Source organism: Euprymna scolopes, chromosome 9 (genome assembly GCF_053919585.1).
Source record: "Euprymna scolopes isolate OS-2025 chromosome 9, ASM5391958v1, whole genome shotgun sequence".
NCBI lineage: Eukaryota > Metazoa > Mollusca > Cephalopoda > Sepiida > Sepiolidae > Euprymna > Euprymna scolopes.
Genome location: NC_136490.1, coordinates 168867084 through 168882413, shown reverse-complemented (window position 1 = coordinate 168882413; position 15330 = coordinate 168867084). Strand labels below are relative to the sequence as shown.

At 48.0% G+C, this 15330-nt stretch overlaps 12 non-coding genes and 1 pseudogene across 12 annotated transcripts; all 13 read left to right on the top strand.

The window, feature by feature from the left end:
• Positions 1-5888: 5888 nt before the first annotated feature.
• Positions 5889-6098, top strand: LOC145285246 (U2 spliceosomal RNA; annotated as a pseudogene).
• A 565-nt stretch (positions 6099-6663) lies between these two features.
• LOC145285139 (U2 spliceosomal RNA) lies at positions 6664-6862 on the top strand. Its single transcript, XR_013868952.1, has one exon. It is a non-coding gene; the product is annotated as a U2 spliceosomal RNA (small nuclear RNA).
• A 565-nt stretch (positions 6863-7427) lies between these two features.
• LOC145285138 (U2 spliceosomal RNA) lies at positions 7428-7626 on the top strand. Its single transcript, XR_013868951.1, has one exon. It is a non-coding gene; the product is annotated as a U2 spliceosomal RNA (small nuclear RNA).
• Positions 7627-8191: 565 nt separating this feature from the next.
• LOC145285137 (U2 spliceosomal RNA) lies at positions 8192-8390 on the top strand. Its single transcript, XR_013868950.1, has one exon. It is a non-coding gene; the product is annotated as a U2 spliceosomal RNA (small nuclear RNA).
• A 565-nt stretch (positions 8391-8955) lies between these two features.
• Positions 8956-9154, top strand: LOC145285136 (U2 spliceosomal RNA). Its single transcript, XR_013868949.1, has one exon. It is a non-coding gene; the product is annotated as a U2 spliceosomal RNA (small nuclear RNA).
• Positions 9155-9719: 565 nt separating this feature from the next.
• LOC145285135 (U2 spliceosomal RNA) lies at positions 9720-9918 on the top strand. The gene has a single exon (XR_013868948.1). It is a non-coding gene; the product is annotated as a U2 spliceosomal RNA (small nuclear RNA).
• A 565-nt stretch (positions 9919-10483) lies between these two features.
• LOC145285134 (U2 spliceosomal RNA) lies at positions 10484-10682 on the top strand. The gene has a single exon (XR_013868947.1). It is a non-coding gene; the product is annotated as a U2 spliceosomal RNA (small nuclear RNA).
• Positions 10683-11247: 565 nt separating this feature from the next.
• LOC145285133 (U2 spliceosomal RNA) lies at positions 11248-11446 on the top strand. Its single transcript, XR_013868946.1, has one exon. It is a non-coding gene; the product is annotated as a U2 spliceosomal RNA (small nuclear RNA).
• A 565-nt stretch (positions 11447-12011) lies between these two features.
• LOC145285132 (U2 spliceosomal RNA) lies at positions 12012-12210 on the top strand. The gene has a single exon (XR_013868945.1). It is a non-coding gene; the product is annotated as a U2 spliceosomal RNA (small nuclear RNA).
• A 565-nt stretch (positions 12211-12775) lies between these two features.
• On the top strand, positions 12776-12974 carry LOC145285131 (U2 spliceosomal RNA). Its single transcript, XR_013868944.1, has one exon. It is a non-coding gene; the product is annotated as a U2 spliceosomal RNA (small nuclear RNA).
• Positions 12975-13539: 565 nt separating this feature from the next.
• On the top strand, positions 13540-13738 carry LOC145285129 (U2 spliceosomal RNA). The gene has a single exon (XR_013868943.1). It is a non-coding gene; the product is annotated as a U2 spliceosomal RNA (small nuclear RNA).
• A 565-nt stretch (positions 13739-14303) lies between these two features.
• Positions 14304-14502, top strand: LOC145285128 (U2 spliceosomal RNA). The gene has a single exon (XR_013868942.1). It is a non-coding gene; the product is annotated as a U2 spliceosomal RNA (small nuclear RNA).
• Positions 14503-15067: 565 nt separating this feature from the next.
• LOC145285127 (U2 spliceosomal RNA) lies at positions 15068-15266 on the top strand. The gene has a single exon (XR_013868941.1). It is a non-coding gene; the product is annotated as a U2 spliceosomal RNA (small nuclear RNA).
• The last annotated feature ends 64 nt before the right edge of the window (positions 15267-15330 follow it).

Here is a 15330-nt window from a genome sequence, read left to right as displayed (position 1 = left end):
TCTGACACTAAGACCAGAAGCCTGACAGGGTTAAATAAAGAAACAATGGTGAAGATCCTGATGGAGCAGAACATCCCTGCGAATTACATCTGCAGGAAAAGCTATGCCATGTGGGATGTCCTGCTCCCCACCCCAGAAGACGCCGTCAGACTTGCTAAGGCAAACCACCAATCAAAAAACATAAAACTACATCCGGTTTACCTTAACAAAAGAAGAACAGTGGTGTCGGTGCTGAACGTCCCCTGCTACATGGGAGCAAGACAGCTGGGGGCCATCCTCAGCCAATATGGAGATGTCGAGGAGGTCACGCCCTGCCGCGGTCAGAGAAACATCATGACCGGCGACTACAAGGTGCAGATGGTGGTGGATAAGGTGGGCTTCTTCAGCATCCCGGCCACGATCCAGTTTGGGGATTGGACGCTCTCATTGATAGTCGAAGGGAGGAGACCCCACTGCTGGCAATGCCAACAACAGGGCCATATGGCCAAGGACTGCCCCAAACGGAAAGCAGCCAGCAGAAAACCGGAGGCGTCCAAAGCCGCAGTCATGGCCCCCGCTCCAGCTAAAACTACAAACCCCCCAGAAGCCAAACAGGGATGGGTGACGGTCGCGAAAAAGGGCAAGACCAGCATACAGCCTTGCACGCAAGTAGCGGAAACAGCCCAACCCGAAGACAATGGAAAAGAAATCACCAACATGGACACACAAATACCAGCCTCCTCGAATAAAAGAAAACTTCAAGAATCCGAGGAGGAAGCAGTGTCGGAGGAAGAGGAAGAAGCCTCACCGACCAGGACAGCGCTGAGCGCTACAGAAATAAGAAGAGCTAGGAGGAGAAAGAGCCGGAAAATGAGGGCAGACCACCAAACCCCCATAGAGACTGACTTACCAGCTGAAAATCAGTCGCTGCGCCCCGTCTCCTCTTCGACTCCCCAGCCTAAGCTACAAACATCCCCCTCGCCCGCACTCCCTAACACGCCGATAGATGCTACGTGCCCCGTGTCTTGCGACAAGTCCACTAACGTCGCTTCAGAACAAAACACTCTCTCCCCAAAAAACTCTCCCCCTACTCAGCATCAAGAGAACCCCTCCCCGGCGGTGAGAACAGAAAGAACCAAGAAGCTGCCATTCCTGCCAGGAGGCAGGATATGCGAAACGGACCTTCAGCGGATTACACCAGAACTGAAAGGAAAGCAGAAGGTCCGTTTCAACAAGCTCCAAAACTTTTTATATGTGGGTGGTGACAGAGTCACACAACCGCACTGCTTTAAAGATGCCCCCTTACTGACAACTTTTGTAAGGGCCAACAAGGACTCGAGAACGGAGGGTCTATGGGCAATGCTGGAGGCAGCCAAGGAGGCAATACCAGGCCAACAGCTTGTCGACATGGACCACCCGTCTCTTAAAAACCTATCAGTGAAATGCGAAGGTCGCACACCCCTGTATGTCCATCCTTCCCTATACAGGGCATTAAAACTAACTTTTCCCCTGGACGTGGGAGGCGTTGCCAAGGATGGATTACCTTCTGCGGAGCTGCTGACCGGAAGCCTTGGGCAAGCCTGCTACGTCCTCACTCCCGAGGATTTCAGACCCGTCTGTGACACTGCCTAAGGTAAGTGAACATGGCTTTAAACTTGGCTACATTTAATGTGAGGGGCATCAGGTGTCGAAGCAAGGCCTCGCGCGTTGTGAGAGACCTGGTGTCCCTTAAGGTAGATATCGCCGCTATCCAGGAGACCCACTTTGTTTGTGACGAGGATTGTCAGGTGCTGGTAAACGATTACGATGTTTACTCAGCATATGGCAATACTTATAGTCGTGGAATCTCCTTGCTAGTGAAACGCACCCTGTCAGCGTCGGTGAATGTTGTTCACGCAGGCGAGGACGGGCGGGCGCTTGTTGTTGATGTTGCTGTTAATTGTAGTGTTTTTCGGATTGTTGCTGTTTATGCTCCCAATGCTGCTGTAGAGAGGGCAACCTTTTTTCGACGGTTGGAGGGCTTCTTAGTGGATCCGGAACGGTTAGTTTTAATGGGTGATTGGAATGCAATCCTTGATCCCAGTATAGATAAGGTCGGGGGAGCTAGTGGGTCGGCGTGGTGTGACAGCTCTCTGTCTGACCTGATGGCTTCGTGCGATCTCGTCGACAGATTTCGTCTTGATCATCCAGGGCGGGAGATGTGGACGTGGCATTCTGTAGTGCCTTCCCATCCGAGTACTTACTTGGATCGGATGTTAGTTAGAAGAGGCGACATAGACTTCCTATCTTGCCCCACGTTCCACTTATTAGGACACTCGGACCATAAACTTGTTATGGCCCGTTTGAACTTAAGTGCTAGGCCTAAACTGGCCGGATACTGGAAGTTCAACATCTCCTTGCTGGAGCTGGAGGACTACCGGTTGAAGGTCACTGAGCTAATTCAGAGGGCTTTAGTGGGGGCGGTTACAGGGAGTAAGTGGTGGGTTAGTCTTAAGGCTAAAATTAGGCGCTTCTCTGTCAAGTATAGCCAACGCCTCGCGTTAGATAAGGCTGAGGCAAAGAAGCGCTTAGAGGATAAGCTGACCCGGGCGGTGGAAGGGGGGGATCCCCTAGAGTTAGCACTAGCTAAACAAGATCTCAACCGCTTGGCTAGCGAGCGGTATGAAGGTCAAGTAGTTAGGGCTAGGTTAAATAAAGTTTCTAACGAGGCTGTGAATGTTGACGCCGTTGAGCGTAAGGCTGCTTTAAGGCGCGGTTCGGATGGGTACATTCGTAAAGTACATAACCTGGAAGGACACGCTTTAGTATCGACTCGGGAGATCTGCGAGGGGTTTCGGGAGCATCTATCGGTGCGCTTCACCCAACTACCCAGGCTCAGGGTTGATGAGTTTGGCAGCTATTTGGCTGACTCGCCCCGCCTCACGGCGGCTCGAGCGGCTAGCTGTGATGGTCTTATTACTGAACATGAGGTCATTACTGCGTTGAAGCAGGTCGGCTATAACAAATCTCCGGGGCTTGATGGTTTACCCTACGAGTTCTACTTGAGGCTGTCGCCCATGTTGGTCCCTCTTCTGAAGGATATGTTCAACCATTGGTTTGCCCAGGGCTCCATCCCTGGACAGGTGACCAAGGGTGTGATCACATTGCTGAGGAAAGGTCAACGGCATGGCGGGAGGGAAAACTTTGATGATTTTAGGCCCTTGACTCTGCTAAACACAGAGTTAAAGATTTTGGCAAAGATTCTTGCGAATCGCTTGCAGGTTGTCATCACTGATTTGATCGAACCAGACCAGACTTATGCTGTGAAGGGGAGATCAATTCAAGACAATTTGCACTTGATACGCTCGATCATAGAGGGGACAGAAGACGACGCCGAAGCCGCGCTGATCAGTTTGGATCAGTCCAAGGCATTCGATAGGGTCGACCATCGGTTCCTAGGATCTGTGTTAGAGGCCGCCGGATTTAATCCGGACTTCCGCAAGTGGATCTTTGTTCTGTATGACAGGCCAACGGTGGCGGTGCAGATCAACGGTAAGCTATCGGAGTCATTCGCTGTCTCTCGGTCGGTGCGACAGGGTTGTCCGCTGTCGCCTCTGCTATATGTCCTGGCGTTGGAACCCCTCCTTCGCAATTTAAGGGACGAGGCGACTACACCAGTCCTGCGCGGAATAGCTCTCCCTGGAGGCACACGAGCCAGGGTTTCCGCGTTCGCCGATGACGTCACCGTGTTCGTGTCTTGCCTCACGGACATTCAAGCGGTGGTCGAGGCGCTCGCTCGATACGAAGAAGTAACAGGGGCCATCTTCAACCGTAGCAAGTCTGCTGGCCTGCGGTTGGGGGCCTGGACCGGGGTAAACTCGCTTCCAGGTATTTTCAGCTGGACCGATGGACCGGTCCGTATTCTCGGTGTCTGGTTTGGACCGGGACTTCAGCTGGAAAAGAATTGGTCGGAAGTACAGTCTAAGGTCAAATCGTCAGTCAAGACTTGGATTGGAAGGAAATTGTCCTTGAAGGGTCGGGCGGAGGCGTGTGCTACATACGTCTTTCCGCTCATCCTTTACCGTTTGTCTGTACTTCCTCTCCCTGCAGAACGCCTAACCCGCTTACAAGGGCGCCTCGATTCACTTTTGTGGAACGAGGGTAAGCACTATGTCTGCAGAGAGGTCTGTGTTCAACGTCCGAGCGAGGGAGGCCTGAGTCAGCCCAGTCTCTTGTGTCACAGAAACGCCGAGAGATTGGCTTTCCTGGGTCGTTCGCTTGAAGGAGACGCTCCTTGGGTCCCTGTGGTTGAGAACTCGTTTCCCAATCTCAAACCCAACCCTTCGGTAGAAGGTCGTCGTAGACCGAAGGGGGAGTCCAAGTTCTTCTCCGAATGCCGGACCGCTCTTAGAGCTTTGCCGGGGACCAGTGTCCTCGATCAGCCAAGGAAGGAACTGTATCGGGATTTAGTGGAGGGGACCGCGAAGGATCCACTTTGTAGGCGGATGGGATGGTCGATGAAGGTTGTCCGTTCTCAATGGTGTTGGGCGCCGGGACGGGAGATTCTGAATAACTCGGAATTCTCCCTGACTTGGCGACTGGTCCGAAATGCGCTGCCCCTCTTCGACGAACTTTTCCGGTATAAAGAACATACCAGGCGCTTCTGTCCGTGCTGTGACGAACGCGAGCCCGAAACTATCGAGCACGCGTTTTTTAGTTGCAGCCGGATACAGCCCCTTTTAAAGTACGTCGAGGGGGTAACAGCTCGCATCGATGCCGAGTGTCTGCTCGATCTCGACGTAGGAACTTTTGTGTACAACATGGAGCCGCCGTTCCCCAGGGAGGAAAGTTTGGTTTTCCTGGCGATCCTAGCAGTAGCGCGCATGACCATCTGGATCACGCGCCTCAAGTTGGTCCGCGAAGGGACATCTGTTCCGGATCGGGATCTGATTGTTTACTTTAAACATTTGCTTAAAGTAAAGATCAGATGCGATTGGAAGAGGTTGCCTAGAGTGGAATTTGACAAGAGGTGGGTGCACAGCACTAGTTTGTGCATCCGTCGAGGAGCCAAGTTTCAATACGTGTTCCCTCCTTAGGCATGGCATGGGCGGTGCTGGGTCCTACGGAACCCATCCCGCCTAGGTTAGCATAAGTTCAAGTAAAGTAACTCTTGACTGGTGGTACAAATGAGATCCTGTCCCTGATTTTATTTTTTGGTATTAGAGTACCTCTGAGTCTGCCCAACCCCTCTGCTCCTCAGGTTTATTTTCTGATGTCCCCGGTCGCTCCCCTACTCAGAGGTCACCCTCCTACCCCCTCCATCCGTTGCTGTATTTTCTCCCACCTCTATTAAGGCCATTTCCCCATACCCATTAGGGACGCCCTGCTTGTTTTCGGTTCCCCGGAAAACAGTGGGAAATCTAACCACATAGAATAGTACAGGGGGGTCTTACTAACAACACATTAGTAGTTTTTTCCCTTATTTTTTGAAAATGAACATTTTTATTAGTATAGTCCCACTCCACGAACATTTTATTCCCAATTAATTCAAAAACTCTTTTCAATGAAATCGAACTTTATTTTCTAACACATGCACATACACAAAAAAAAAAAAAAAAAAAAAAAAAAAAAAAAAAAAAAAAAAAAAAAAAAAAAAAAAAAAAAAAAAAATGCACACACAACACACAGATAAGTTTTTACAAATTGTACATAAGTTATTTTTTACACTAAACGCTGGGGTATTAGTTAGATTAAGATCCACAGAGTGATTGAGGTATTTTGGTAAATGTTGCCAGTCAAGAGTAAGACTTCAAAGTCTCATCTGTTAGATAGTCACAAAGACCCTGTACCCTCCCCCTCCCAATTTCTTATAGGGCCTTGTGCCTAATTTTGTTGTGTTGATTTTTGTTTTTTATAATTTGAAATTGTAAATGCATTTTTTGACTACAATAAAATAAATAAATAAGATCAAAGTGTAGTATCTGTTCTTATCAGCTTAATATCTGATAGGTCCCTCGCATGGAGGGATCACGATATTAAACTGATTTTTGGACCACGGTCAAGGGTTAGGAGCTTGCTCCCCCTTCTCCACGGGTTGGCCTGGTATTGCACTGCCTCCAGGAGTTTACAGCCCCGGTTTCTGACCCAGCGCCAGCTTGGGGACGAATCCAAAAAACGAAAACCCAAAAACAGACTTTAGCTTTATTTTTCATTTTTTTTTTTTTTTGTTTTTCTTTCTTCTTGGGTTTGTTTGGTTTTGTTTTGTTGTGGGTTTTTCATTGCTAATTAAGCAATTAATTGCTTCATTTTAATTGCCCCCCAAAAAACGAACGCCCCTTAAATTAAACAGACTTTAGTTTTCTTTCTTGTTTTGTTGGGGTTTATCTGTTTGTTTTTGTTATTGTTTTTGTTTTTGTTTTGTTTTTCCCCCTGTGCTAATGCATTCATTAAGCAATTAGTTGCTTCATTTCATTTGCCTCGTTGCCTGGGATGGTTAATTAGCTTGCGGGCCCTTTTTTTCGCTTTCATCCTGATTTACTCGCTTGGGGGCTCGCCCCTGCTGCTGGAGGACGACTCCACTTGGCCGCGCACCTGTCCGACTGTTCCACCTCGCTGCTGGGGGGTGCCTAGCAGCCCAGGAAGCACTGCCCGACGACGGTGGCCCCAGTTGAGGGTCGTCTGGCGACCGCGGCCCCTAGGGGCCGCATCGCTTCTCGGCCTTTTGGCTAAGATCAAAGTGTAGTATCTGTTCTTATCAGCTTAATATCTGATAGGTCCCTCGCATGGAGGGATCACGATATTAAACTGATTTTTGGACCACGGTCAAGGGTTAGGAGCTTGCTCCCCCTTCTCCACGGGTTGGCCTGGTATTGCACTGCCTCCAGGAGTTTACAGCCCCGGTTTCTGACCCAGCGCCAGCTTGGGGACGAATCCAAAAAACGAAAACCCAAAAACAGACTTTAGCTTTATTTTTCATTTTTTTTTTTTTTTGTTTTTCTTTCTTCTTGGGTTTGTTTGGTTTTGTTTTGTTGTGGGTTTTTCATTGCTAATTAAGCAATTAATTGCTTCATTTTAATTGCCCCCCAAAAAACGAACGCCCCTTAAATTAAACAGACTTTAGTTTTCTTTCTTGTTTTGTTGGGGTTTATCTGTTTGTTTTTGTTATTGTTTTTGTTTTTGTTTTGTTTTTCCCCCTGTGCTAATGCATTCATTAAGCAATTAGTTGCTTCATTTCATTTGCCTCGTTGCCTGGGATGGTTAATTAGCTTGCGGGCCCTTTTTTTCGCTTTCATCCTGATTTACTCGCTTGGGGGCTCGCCCCTGCTGCTGGAGGACGACTCCACTTGGCCGCGCACCTGTCCGACTGTTCCACCTCGCTGCTGGGGGGTGCCTAGCAGCCCAGGAAGCACTGCCCGACGACGGTGGCCCCAGTTGAGGGTCGTCTGGCGACCGCGGCCCCTAGGGGCCGCATCGCTTCTCGGCCTTTTGGCTAAGATCAAAGTGTAGTATCTGTTCTTATCAGCTTAATATCTGATAGGTCCCTCGCATGGAGGGATCACGATATTAAACTGATTTTTGGACCACGGTCAAGGGTTAGGAGCTTGCTCCCCCTTCTCCACGGGTTGGCCTGGTATTGCACTGCCTCCAGGAGTTTACAGCCCCGGTTTCTGACCCAGCGCCAGCTTGGGGACGAATCCAAAAAACGAAAACCCAAAAACAGACTTTAGCTTTATTTTTCATTTTTTTTTTTTTTTGTTTTTCTTTCTTCTTGGGTTTGTTTGGTTTTGTTTTGTTGTGGGTTTTTCATTGCTAATTAAGCAATTAATTGCTTCATTTTAATTGCCCCCCAAAAAACGAACGCCCCTTAAATTAAACAGACTTTAGTTTTCTTTCTTGTTTTGTTGGGGTTTATCTGTTTGTTTTTGTTATTGTTTTTGTTTTTGTTTTGTTTTTCCCCCTGTGCTAATGCATTCATTAAGCAATTAGTTGCTTCATTTCATTTGCCTCGTTGCCTGGGATGGTTAATTAGCTTGCGGGCCCTTTTTTTCGCTTTCATCCTGATTTACTCGCTTGGGGGCTCGCCCCTGCTGCTGGAGGACGACTCCACTTGGCCGCGCACCTGTCCGACTGTTCCACCTCGCTGCTGGGGGGTGCCTAGCAGCCCAGGAAGCACTGCCCGACGACGGTGGCCCCAGTTGAGGGTCGTCTGGCGACCGCGGCCCCTAGGGGCCGCATCGCTTCTCGGCCTTTTGGCTAAGATCAAAGTGTAGTATCTGTTCTTATCAGCTTAATATCTGATAGGTCCCTCGCATGGAGGGATCACGATATTAAACTGATTTTTGGACCACGGTCAAGGGTTAGGAGCTTGCTCCCCCTTCTCCACGGGTTGGCCTGGTATTGCACTGCCTCCAGGAGTTTACAGCCCCGGTTTCTGACCCAGCGCCAGCTTGGGGACGAATCCAAAAAACGAAAACCCAAAAACAGACTTTAGCTTTATTTTTCATTTTTTTTTTTTTTTGTTTTTCTTTCTTCTTGGGTTTGTTTGGTTTTGTTTTGTTGTGGGTTTTTCATTGCTAATTAAGCAATTAATTGCTTCATTTTAATTGCCCCCCAAAAAACGAACGCCCCTTAAATTAAACAGACTTTAGTTTTCTTTCTTGTTTTGTTGGGGTTTATCTGTTTGTTTTTGTTATTGTTTTTGTTTTTGTTTTGTTTTTCCCCCTGTGCTAATGCATTCATTAAGCAATTAGTTGCTTCATTTCATTTGCCTCGTTGCCTGGGATGGTTAATTAGCTTGCGGGCCCTTTTTTTCGCTTTCATCCTGATTTACTCGCTTGGGGGCTCGCCCCTGCTGCTGGAGGACGACTCCACTTGGCCGCGCACCTGTCCGACTGTTCCACCTCGCTGCTGGGGGGTGCCTAGCAGCCCAGGAAGCACTGCCCGACGACGGTGGCCCCAGTTGAGGGTCGTCTGGCGACCGCGGCCCCTAGGGGCCGCATCGCTTCTCGGCCTTTTGGCTAAGATCAAAGTGTAGTATCTGTTCTTATCAGCTTAATATCTGATAGGTCCCTCGCATGGAGGGATCACGATATTAAACTGATTTTTGGACCACGGTCAAGGGTTAGGAGCTTGCTCCCCCTTCTCCACGGGTTGGCCTGGTATTGCACTGCCTCCAGGAGTTTACAGCCCCGGTTTCTGACCCAGCGCCAGCTTGGGGACGAATCCAAAAAACGAAAACCCAAAAACAGACTTTAGCTTTATTTTTCATTTTTTTTTTTTTTTGTTTTTCTTTCTTCTTGGGTTTGTTTGGTTTTGTTTTGTTGTGGGTTTTTCATTGCTAATTAAGCAATTAATTGCTTCATTTTAATTGCCCCCCAAAAAACGAACGCCCCTTAAATTAAACAGACTTTAGTTTTCTTTCTTGTTTTGTTGGGGTTTATCTGTTTGTTTTTGTTATTGTTTTTGTTTTTGTTTTGTTTTTCCCCCTGTGCTAATGCATTCATTAAGCAATTAGTTGCTTCATTTCATTTGCCTCGTTGCCTGGGATGGTTAATTAGCTTGCGGGCCCTTTTTTTCGCTTTCATCCTGATTTACTCGCTTGGGGGCTCGCCCCTGCTGCTGGAGGACGACTCCACTTGGCCGCGCACCTGTCCGACTGTTCCACCTCGCTGCTGGGGGGTGCCTAGCAGCCCAGGAAGCACTGCCCGACGACGGTGGCCCCAGTTGAGGGTCGTCTGGCGACCGCGGCCCCTAGGGGCCGCATCGCTTCTCGGCCTTTTGGCTAAGATCAAAGTGTAGTATCTGTTCTTATCAGCTTAATATCTGATAGGTCCCTCGCATGGAGGGATCACGATATTAAACTGATTTTTGGACCACGGTCAAGGGTTAGGAGCTTGCTCCCCCTTCTCCACGGGTTGGCCTGGTATTGCACTGCCTCCAGGAGTTTACAGCCCCGGTTTCTGACCCAGCGCCAGCTTGGGGACGAATCCAAAAAACGAAAACCCAAAAACAGACTTTAGCTTTATTTTTCATTTTTTTTTTTTTTTGTTTTTCTTTCTTCTTGGGTTTGTTTGGTTTTGTTTTGTTGTGGGTTTTTCATTGCTAATTAAGCAATTAATTGCTTCATTTTAATTGCCCCCCAAAAAACGAACGCCCCTTAAATTAAACAGACTTTAGTTTTCTTTCTTGTTTTGTTGGGGTTTATCTGTTTGTTTTTGTTATTGTTTTTGTTTTTGTTTTGTTTTTCCCCCTGTGCTAATGCATTCATTAAGCAATTAGTTGCTTCATTTCATTTGCCTCGTTGCCTGGGATGGTTAATTAGCTTGCGGGCCCTTTTTTTCGCTTTCATCCTGATTTACTCGCTTGGGGGCTCGCCCCTGCTGCTGGAGGACGACTCCACTTGGCCGCGCACCTGTCCGACTGTTCCACCTCGCTGCTGGGGGGTGCCTAGCAGCCCAGGAAGCACTGCCCGACGACGGTGGCCCCAGTTGAGGGTCGTCTGGCGACCGCGGCCCCTAGGGGCCGCATCGCTTCTCGGCCTTTTGGCTAAGATCAAAGTGTAGTATCTGTTCTTATCAGCTTAATATCTGATAGGTCCCTCGCATGGAGGGATCACGATATTAAACTGATTTTTGGACCACGGTCAAGGGTTAGGAGCTTGCTCCCCCTTCTCCACGGGTTGGCCTGGTATTGCACTGCCTCCAGGAGTTTACAGCCCCGGTTTCTGACCCAGCGCCAGCTTGGGGACGAATCCAAAAAACGAAAACCCAAAAACAGACTTTAGCTTTATTTTTCATTTTTTTTTTTTTTTGTTTTTCTTTCTTCTTGGGTTTGTTTGGTTTTGTTTTGTTGTGGGTTTTTCATTGCTAATTAAGCAATTAATTGCTTCATTTTAATTGCCCCCCAAAAAACGAACGCCCCTTAAATTAAACAGACTTTAGTTTTCTTTCTTGTTTTGTTGGGGTTTATCTGTTTGTTTTTGTTATTGTTTTTGTTTTTGTTTTGTTTTTCCCCCTGTGCTAATGCATTCATTAAGCAATTAGTTGCTTCATTTCATTTGCCTCGTTGCCTGGGATGGTTAATTAGCTTGCGGGCCCTTTTTTTCGCTTTCATCCTGATTTACTCGCTTGGGGGCTCGCCCCTGCTGCTGGAGGACGACTCCACTTGGCCGCGCACCTGTCCGACTGTTCCACCTCGCTGCTGGGGGGTGCCTAGCAGCCCAGGAAGCACTGCCCGACGACGGTGGCCCCAGTTGAGGGTCGTCTGGCGACCGCGGCCCCTAGGGGCCGCATCGCTTCTCGGCCTTTTGGCTAAGATCAAAGTGTAGTATCTGTTCTTATCAGCTTAATATCTGATAGGTCCCTCGCATGGAGGGATCACGATATTAAACTGATTTTTGGACCACGGTCAAGGGTTAGGAGCTTGCTCCCCCTTCTCCACGGGTTGGCCTGGTATTGCACTGCCTCCAGGAGTTTACAGCCCCGGTTTCTGACCCAGCGCCAGCTTGGGGACGAATCCAAAAAACGAAAACCCAAAAACAGACTTTAGCTTTATTTTTCATTTTTTTTTTTTTTTGTTTTTCTTTCTTCTTGGGTTTGTTTGGTTTTGTTTTGTTGTGGGTTTTTCATTGCTAATTAAGCAATTAATTGCTTCATTTTAATTGCCCCCCAAAAAACGAACGCCCCTTAAATTAAACAGACTTTAGTTTTCTTTCTTGTTTTGTTGGGGTTTATCTGTTTGTTTTTGTTATTGTTTTTGTTTTTGTTTTGTTTTTCCCCCTGTGCTAATGCATTCATTAAGCAATTAGTTGCTTCATTTCATTTGCCTCGTTGCCTGGGATGGTTAATTAGCTTGCGGGCCCTTTTTTTCGCTTTCATCCTGATTTACTCGCTTGGGGGCTCGCCCCTGCTGCTGGAGGACGACTCCACTTGGCCGCGCACCTGTCCGACTGTTCCACCTCGCTGCTGGGGGGTGCCTAGCAGCCCAGGAAGCACTGCCCGACGACGGTGGCCCCAGTTGAGGGTCGTCTGGCGACCGCGGCCCCTAGGGGCCGCATCGCTTCTCGGCCTTTTGGCTAAGATCAAAGTGTAGTATCTGTTCTTATCAGCTTAATATCTGATAGGTCCCTCGCATGGAGGGATCACGATATTAAACTGATTTTTGGACCACGGTCAAGGGTTAGGAGCTTGCTCCCCCTTCTCCACGGGTTGGCCTGGTATTGCACTGCCTCCAGGAGTTTACAGCCCCGGTTTCTGACCCAGCGCCAGCTTGGGGACGAATCCAAAAAACGAAAACCCAAAAACAGACTTTAGCTTTATTTTTCATTTTTTTTTTTTTTTGTTTTTCTTTCTTCTTGGGTTTGTTTGGTTTTGTTTTGTTGTGGGTTTTTCATTGCTAATTAAGCAATTAATTGCTTCATTTTAATTGCCCCCCAAAAAACGAACGCCCCTTAAATTAAACAGACTTTAGTTTTCTTTCTTGTTTTGTTGGGGTTTATCTGTTTGTTTTTGTTATTGTTTTTGTTTTTGTTTTGTTTTTCCCCCTGTGCTAATGCATTCATTAAGCAATTAGTTGCTTCATTTCATTTGCCTCGTTGCCTGGGATGGTTAATTAGCTTGCGGGCCCTTTTTTTCGCTTTCATCCTGATTTACTCGCTTGGGGGCTCGCCCCTGCTGCTGGAGGACGACTCCACTTGGCCGCGCACCTGTCCGACTGTTCCACCTCGCTGCTGGGGGGTGCCTAGCAGCCCAGGAAGCACTGCCCGACGACGGTGGCCCCAGTTGAGGGTCGTCTGGCGACCGCGGCCCCTAGGGGCCGCATCGCTTCTCGGCCTTTTGGCTAAGATCAAAGTGTAGTATCTGTTCTTATCAGCTTAATATCTGATAGGTCCCTCGCATGGAGGGATCACGATATTAAACTGATTTTTGGACCACGGTCAAGGGTTAGGAGCTTGCTCCCCCTTCTCCACGGGTTGGCCTGGTATTGCACTGCCTCCAGGAGTTTACAGCCCCGGTTTCTGACCCAGCGCCAGCTTGGGGACGAATCCAAAAAACGAAAACCCAAAAACAGACTTTAGCTTTATTTTTCATTTTTTTTTTTTTTTGTTTTTCTTTCTTCTTGGGTTTGTTTGGTTTTGTTTTGTTGTGGGTTTTTCATTGCTAATTAAGCAATTAATTGCTTCATTTTAATTGCCCCCCAAAAAACGAACGCCCCTTAAATTAAACAGACTTTAGTTTTCTTTCTTGTTTTGTTGGGGTTTATCTGTTTGTTTTTGTTATTGTTTTTGTTTTTGTTTTGTTTTTCCCCCTGTGCTAATGCATTCATTAAGCAATTAGTTGCTTCATTTCATTTGCCTCGTTGCCTGGGATGGTTAATTAGCTTGCGGGCCCTTTTTTTCGCTTTCATCCTGATTTACTCGCTTGGGGGCTCGCCCCTGCTGCTGGAGGACGACTCCACTTGGCCGCGCACCTGTCCGACTGTTCCACCTCGCTGCTGGGGGGTGCCTAGCAGCCCAGGAAGCACTGCCCGACGACGGTGGCCCCAGTTGAGGGTCGTCTGGCGACCGCGGCCCCTAGGGGCCGCATCGCTTCTCGGCCTTTTGGCTAAGATCAAAGTGTAGTATCTGTTCTTATCAGCTTAATATCTGATAGGTCCCTCGCATGGAGGGATCACGATATTAAACTGATTTTTGGACCACGGTCAAGGGTTAGGAGCTTGCTCCCCCTTCTCCACGGGTTGGCCTGGTATTGCACTGCCTCCAGGAGTTTACAGCCCCGGTTTCTGACCCAGCGCCAGCTTGGGGACGAATCCAAAAAACGAAAACCCAAAAACAGACTTTAGCTTTATTTTTCATTTTTTTTTTTTTTTGTTTTTCTTTCTTCTTGGGTTTGTTTGGTTTTGTTTTGTTGTGGGTTTTTCATTGCTAATTAAGCAATTAATTGCTTCATTTTAATTGCCCCCCAAAAAACGAACGCCCCTTAAATTAAACAGACTTTAGTTTTCTTTCTTGTTTTGTTGGGGTTTATCTGTTTGTTTTTGTTATTGTTTTTGTTTTTGTTTTGTTTTTCCCCCTGTGCTAATGCATTCATTAAGCAATTAGTTGCTTCATTTCATTTGCCTCGTTGCCTGGGATGGTTAATTAGCTTGCGGGCCCTTTTTTTCGCTTTCATCCTGATTTACTCGCTTGGGGGCTCGCCCCTGCTGCTGGAGGACGACTCCACTTGGCCGCGCACCTGTCCGACTGTTCCACCTCGCTGCTGGGGGGTGCCTAGCAGCCCAGGAAGCACTGCCCGACGACGGTGGCCCCAGTTGAGGGTCGTCTGGCGACCGCGGCCCCTAGGGGCCGCATCGCTTCTCGGCCTTTTGGCTAAGATCAAAGTGTAGTATCTGTTCTTATCAGCTTAATATCTGATAGGTCCCTCGCATGGAGGGATCACGATATTAAACTGATTTTTGGACCACGGTCAAGGGTTAGGAGCTTGCTCCCCCTTCTCCACGGGTTGGCCTGGTATTGCACTGCCTCCAGGAGTTTACAGCCCCGGTTTCTGACCCAGCGCCAGCTTGGGGACGAATCCAAAAAACGAAAACCCAAAAACAGACTTTAGCTTTATTTTTCATTTTTTTTTTTTTTTGTTTTTCTTTCTTCTTGGGTTTGTTTGGTTTTGTTTTGTTGTGGGTTTTTCATTGCTAATTAAGCAATTAATTGCTTCATTTTAATTGCCCCCCAAAAAACGAACGCCCCTTAAATTAAACAGACTTTAGTTTTCTTTCTTGTTTTGTTGGGGTTTATCTGTTTGTTTTTGTTATTGTTTTTGTTTTTGTTTTGTTTTTCCCCCTGTGCTAATGCATTCATTAAGCAATTAGTTGCTTCATTTCATTTGCCTCGTTGCCTGGGATGGTTAATTAGCTTGCGGGCCCTTTTTTTCGCTTTCATCCTGATTTACTCGCTTGGGGGCTCGCCCCTGCTGCTGGAGGACGACTCCACTTGGCCGCGCACCTGTCCGACTGTTCCACCTCGCTGCTGGGGGGTGCCTAGCAGCCCAGGAAGCACTGCCCGACGACGGTGGCCCCAGTTGAGGGTCGTCTGGCGACCGCGGCCCCTAGGGGCCGCATCGCTTCTCGGCCTTTTGGCTAAGATCAAAGTGTAGTATCTGTTCTTATCAGCTTAATATCTGATAGGTCCCTCGCATGGAGGGATCACGATATTAAACTGATTTTTGGACCACGGTCAAGGGTTAGGAGCTTGCTCCCCCTTCTCCACGGGTTGGCCTGGTATTGCACTGCCTCCAGGAGTTTACAGCCCCGGTTTCTGACCCAGCGCCAGCTTGGGGACGAATCCAAAAAACGAAAACCCAAAAACAGACTTTAGCTTTA